Consider the following 6,878-nt stretch of genomic DNA (forward strand, 5'->3'; position numbering starts at 1 on the left):
TCTGAGCAGAGGAGTAGCACAATCTGACTTAAGTTTTTAAAAGACAGTTCCTGTGTTGAGAAGAGATTGGGGAGATGTGGAATCAGGGAGCCCAGTAAGGAGTTACTGCAGTAATTCCGAGAGGGGTAGCAGCCAACCTCAGGATGATGGCAATGGAAGGGTGAGAAGCTTCGGCCTCTGGTGGTACTGGAAGGTTGAGCCAGCAGAACTTCCTAACAGACTGCATGTGGGTGTGAGAACAAGTGGGCTTGGGGATCATCCTACTGTCTAAGGCCTAATAAATGCAGAATGGAGCTCCTGTAAGTTGGGGTGGTGATGTTGGGGATCCTGACTGTGGAACAGGCAGGTCAGGAGTTCGGTTTCAGAAGAGCTGGTTTTGAGATGTCGTCTCATCCTCTGAGATTGTATTGTAGGTCTTCTTAGTCCACAAAGAACATTTTTTGAAAAAAAGTTTTTTAGTTGTCAATGAACCTTTATTTTACTTATTTTTATGTGATGCTGAGAATCAAACCCAGTGCCTCACACATGCTAGGCAAGTGCTCTACCACTGAGCTACAACCCCAGCCCTCACAAAGAACATTTAGATTGCAGTAAATAGGATATTTATTTGCCTGGTCAATATCATCTCCTTATAATTGAGAAGTACATTTGTAGAAACAAATGAATAGTTGTTTTTGAAAAATTGTAGTCAGGGCACTAAATGATATCAGGATCTTCTGGCCTATTGAAGTCAAAACAGTTCAAGGGTAATGATTTCACTCACCCAAGAAGCTTAAAAACAATTTCCTTGTAAAATTAGACCCCTATCTCTCACTATATATACATAACTCAACTAAAATGTGGATCAAAAAGCTAAATGCAAATCCCCAAACTATGAAACTATGAGAAGAAAACTAAGGGAAAAGCACTTTAAGACACTGATATAGGCAATGAATTTTTTCATTATGTTTCCAAAACTACAAAAGCAAAAATAGACAAGATTATGTCAAGAATCTTTTGTACAGTAAAGGAAATGATCAATAGAGTGGACAGACCACCTGCATAATGAGAGCAAATATTTGTACTCTATTTATTTGACAAGAGGATTAATATTCAAAATATGCAAGGAACCAAAAAACTCAACAGCAAAAGAATGCCAAATAATCTAACTTAAAAAATAGTCAAACTACCTGAACAGGCATTTCTCAAAAGAAGACATACAAATGGTCAACAAGTGTATGATGAAACACTCAACATTATGAATCACCAGGGAAATGAAAATAAAAAACACAATGAAATATTATCTTACTCCAGTTGAATTGCTATAATGAAAAACACAAAAAATTGGAGTGGAGGTATAGGTCATTGGTAGAGCACTTGTCTAGCATGTGTGATTGTCTGGGTTAAATGCCTAATATCAGAAAACAAATAAATAAACCAGACAAAAAAACAGCAAATGCTATCAAGAATGTAGTGAAAGGAAACTGGTATACACTATTGGTGGAAATTTAAATTAGTATAGTAATTATGGAAAATAGAATGGAGATTCCTCAAAAACTAAAAATTTGATCTATCACATGACCCAGCAATCTCACTACTGAATATATACCCAAATGAAATAAAACCAGTATGTCCAAGAGACATGTATACTTGATTGTTTATTATCTGTAAAAGTCAAGATATGTAATAATCAAATGGCCATTGCCAGGTGAATGGATAAAGAAATGTGGCATATATACACAATGGAATATTATTTAGCTGTAAAAAATGAAATCTTGTCATTTGTGGCAGCATGAATGAAACTGGAGGACATTGTGCTAATTGAAATAGGCTAGGCACAGAAAGACAAATCCTCTCTTGAAACAAATACATACAACTAACATTCATTAAGGGTTTGCAACATGTCCAAAACACTGTTCCATTATTTCACTTAAGGTCACAATGATCCCATGAGCATCCTATTCTGTTATGGTTTGGATGTGAGGTGTCTCCCAGAAGCTCATTTGTGAGACAATGAAAGAAGGTTTTGAGGAGAAATTATTGGGTTATAGCCTTAGCCTAATCAGTGAATTAATCCCTAATGGGATTAACCGAGTGGTAACTGGAGACAGGTGGGGTATGGTTGGAGGAAGTGTTTCACTGGGGGTGTGTGAATTGGGTATATATTTTATATCTGGAGAGTGGAGTTCCTCTCTCTCTGCTTTCTGATCATCCTGTGAGCTGCTTCCCTCTGCCACACTCTTCCACTGTGATGTTCAGCCTCACCTTAAGCCTGGAGGAATGGAGGCTGCTGTCTATGGATTGAGACCTCTGAAACTGTGAGCCCCCAAATCAACCTTTCCTCCTTTAAAATTTTTCTGGTCAGGTCTTTTAGTCCCTGTAGTGAAAAAGCTGACTAAAACATATGCTCATTTTCCTTCTTTTACAAAAGAGGCAAGGAAATCACAGAGAGGCTAAGTAATTGCTCCTTAAGTTAGAGAGCTGGGATTTAAAATCAGAATTTTGACTACCAAGTCTAAACTTCTTACTATGCCTTTTCTCTTTTGCTTACGTATTCAGTCCTATAAACTGTGCTTGGTGCTTGGAAGGGTAACTTTGAACTCTGGTCATTATATGTTTTATGACAAGTGGGCAGCAGGTGTCGGAGGTAGGGAGGGACAAATGTGTAGATGTGGCACTCAGGTAAAATGGGAGGTGGGATTACAGAAGAGTTGGGGGGGTGAGATTAGACACCCAGAGTTCAAAGACAAATTTTCCAATTTAACTCTACCTAAGACTCTAGTTATTCTCTTGGGAAGGCTTGTTAAGTAAAATACAGGGGATATTTTTAAAACACTCAGTGATTCCTTTAAATTAAATTAAATGTACATAATATACAGATAATGTACATTTAGGAAGAACTGGCTAAACTTGCCTACAAGTAAGAATTTTGTGCGACAATTGATCTTTGTAGCGATGCACTGGATTTAACTTAGAATGTGCCAATGACTAAGGTGAGGTATTCTGTGTATATGTGTGTGTTGCAGGGATACTGGGGATCAAACCCAGGACTTCGCACATTCTAGGCAAATGATCTACCACTAGGCTGCATCCTCAGCCCTAAGAGTCTTAATTGGCATTTATGCACTAAGTTAAACTGAGAAAATATTCAATTTATTCAACTAGCTTTAGTATAACTAAAGATAACTTCTAAGGAATGCTGTCAGTAGATTAACTGGGTGGTATCTCATAATGCTTACTTTATTTAGACATGTCAATCAATTTCAGGGAGTAGGCAGAGTGTATAGGTACATCTTTCCGCTAATTAGTACTTGCTCATCTTCAGAGAAAAGAGATTCTGCTCCCTCAAAATATAGAAAGTTGATATAACTAAAATACATTGAATTGGAAAATGGTTGAAATGTTTTAAATGTTTTCTTTTAACATAAGATCTGGCATTATTTATTCCTAAAATTAAAAAAAAAATATTATCAGTGTCCTTTATTTACATTCCTTTTGTGGTAAATTTTTGACATGTTCACATCTGAATGAAGAGCCTTTCTTTCAAGGCATTTGTCTGCTACCTGGTGGTCAGAAAGAAAATTGCACCATTAAGCACCCCAAACTGTATTTTGGACTACATTTAAAAAAGGACAATTCTTGAAATTAGCACTGAAAAATGCATCCCCTCATGTTTTACCTTCATTCAGTTAAATCATTTTTGGGTTAATTTTTGAAGTTCCAAATATTTATTTTATTATAATTTACATAGAAAAATTGTATTTTCTTACTGTCCAGTGTATAGAGCTATAATCTGGGAGGTCAGTTGTTTATAAACAAAGAAGTAGAAAAGCAAGATTAACAATGATGTCTTGAAATGTGAGGGTGAATTCTGGAGTGTTAAGACAGACCAAGGTTTTCTTCTGGTTCTTTCTCACACACACTCCACAAGAAAAGAAGTGATTGTTCACATTTCATAATTTTACATTTTGACATCCAGGTCTAAAGCAGTAGCTACTTCTCAGAGTCTAGCCATTACGCCTGGGAAATGGCTGATGCAGTTTCTCCTCTACTTTCCTCACCTGCAAGTTTAGCCCATATACACACCCAATCAGAGATGGGTCAGTCCTAGCCCACCTGCAAGTAGCTTGGAACATGCACCACCAGGAACAGAAGAACTTGAAACTAATGTGGCTCAACTGTAAACCTCCCACTAGCATCAGCTTCTGCCAGTGTTCAGTGAAAGGTCCTCATGTTTCCTATTAACCTATGTCTACATGATTTCCAAAAAATAACACGTTTAAATGTATTAATTGAAATGAGTTTGACCCAGAAAAACAAATACCATGTGATCTTACTTATATGTGGAACATAAAAAAATGGAACTCACAGAAACAGAGAATATAAAGCTAATATTCCAGTTTACTGGAATTTGCTAAGAGTGTAGATATGAAGCACACTTAACCTACCACACACACACCCCAAAGCATGGTAAAAGATGTGTTAATTTGATTTGGGCATTACAAAATATATAAGTATATCAAATTATCATTCTGACATGATTATGTACTCTTTTCATTTGTCAATTACACCTTAATAAGTGAGGTGGGGTGGGGGTAAGGCATATCAATGTAATCTGTCAAGACTACTTTTGTACTGTGACTGGCCCTCTTTCCTTCTTCTTAGAATGGACTTAGACATTCTGAATTTGAACAAGGGGACCTTGAGTGGGAGATCCTTCATTTTAATTATAATTTAGAAAGACATTTTGGAATGTTGGAATAAGACAAGAAATTAGAGACTCTTAGCGTTGATATGAAAGGCATTTTTTTGTGTTTTTAAAATATGTTTACCAAAGAAATGAAAGAAAATCAAATTAATGAAATACAAGAAGAAAAACCCCACAAAAACATACATGATAAGATCAATAGAAGTTAACTCTGACATTGAGAAGTGAACTTACAACAGCAATAGATCATATCCATAAGAGCATTCATCAAGAGGAAAAGATAAGCTGAATGAAGTAATAAGTAGGCTCCTGTTAGACAATTCAATCCAAAATAAGTGTTCAGCAAGGACAAAATAGGAAAAGATGTAAATATCTTGTTAATTTGACAAGAAAACAAAAACTCCATAACCTGGCACTGTGGCTCATGCCTGCTGTACCAGTGACTTGGGAGACTAAGGCAGGAGAATTGCAAATTTGAGGCTGGCCTGGGCAACTTAGCGAGAACCTTTCTCAAAATAAAAAAATAAAGAGGGCTAGGATGTGTCTCAGTTGCAGAGCATTCCTGGGTTCAACCCTCAGTACTTCAAAACAACAACAGAAACACCTAATAAGCCACAAACAACAGTGGGGACATCAGTGACAAAGTACATAGAGAGGATTGCCAATTCAAAGAGAATTAATATTAAATTTGCTAAATCATTGCAAAAACTGCCTTGAGAGTCTGTGGCCCATACGTGAGCTCCAGAGAGTTTTATGAATTAATCACAATCCTGAAAAACTAATTTGACATTCCAAACAAATTATGAAAGCATAAGGAATTCTTCTAAATTACTAAAAAAAAGCAAAAAATAATTTGATCTATCAATTTAGAATAAAGACTGGATTGGCTTTATGTCCTATCTAAAATAAAAAAAAAATCAATGTCATGTTAAAGTACAATTCAAAGAGTATAAAGTGGTGGGGGAAGATTAGAAAAAATATGCACTTTCTTTTAAAAATGTAATTATCCTGTTTTTATTTATTTTGTAGTGTATGGGGATTTTTTGTTGTTGTTTATCGGTTTTTTTAAGTGAGCTCTTGCTATATTGCCCAGGTTTATCTCCAAATTGTGTGCTCAAGAGATCCACCTCAGTCTCCGAAGTTCTTGGACTACAGGTGCATGCCTCCACACTGGGCTTAGGTCATTAATAAATAAAATTACACAATGTTTCTATATTTTGTGGTATTTATCAACTTCTGAAAGTTTATGGTTTTTTTGTGATTTCTATTCTCATTCTATGTAACAATTCATTTTTACACCTATCTTTTTATTTTTTGAATTTTATTTATTTATTTTATTGTAAACAAATGGGATACATGTTGTTTCTCTGTACATGGAGTCAAGGCGTACCATTTGTGTAATCATAAATTTACATAGGGCAATGTTGTTTGATTCATTCTGTTATTTTTCCCTTCCCACCACCCCTCCCACCCCTCTTTTCCCTCTATACAGTCCTTCCTCCATTCTTGCCACCCTCCCTAACCCTAACCCTAACCCTAACCCTAACCCTAACTTTTTAATTTGTTAGTTTCTTTCAGCCCCTTTCCTCTTTATACCCCTCAAAACCAGAATCTATTCCTATCCGCACCCTCCTCCACTGTAAAGGTTACTAATTGTGGGTCCCTTCTCAACTCTTATGAAGCAAAGTGACACACATGCTGCCCACACACACTATCAATAGTGACTCAGTTTCCTCTAAGAAGAAAGGCTGGGTAATGGCTTTGAATAACCATTTGAATAACCAAAGGCCATGCTCTTAACATTTCATCCCCAAGGCAAATTAATGTCTATGTCTGCAGCATTAAAAGACTTGCTGACACCTTTTAAACTCACTGCTTCTCAAGTATTTACCACTATCATCATACAATAGACAAAACAAAATTCAAACTATGCTAGATTTTCTATTCCATGTATAACCCCTTCCTAGTATTCTGTAACTAAATGTTGGTACTGCTTCACTGCACTGTGCTTCCCAGGACTGGAACCAGCTCTCAGAATGTATTCTTGTAAAAGAGAAAAACAAAAATTCTAGAGGTATTAGTACTATAAGCACTGGACAAAGATGTTACTCACTAACTTCTGCACAGCAGGCATATAGTTCCGTGGGAAAGAGATAATGGGTTACACTTTGCTCAGTAATTTCCAGTGGGA

Source organism: Sciurus vulgaris, assembly GCF_902686455.1.
Source record: "Sciurus vulgaris genome assembly, chromosome: 5".
In the NCBI taxonomy this organism is placed as follows: Eukaryota; Metazoa; Chordata; class Mammalia; order Rodentia; family Sciuridae; genus Sciurus; species Sciurus vulgaris.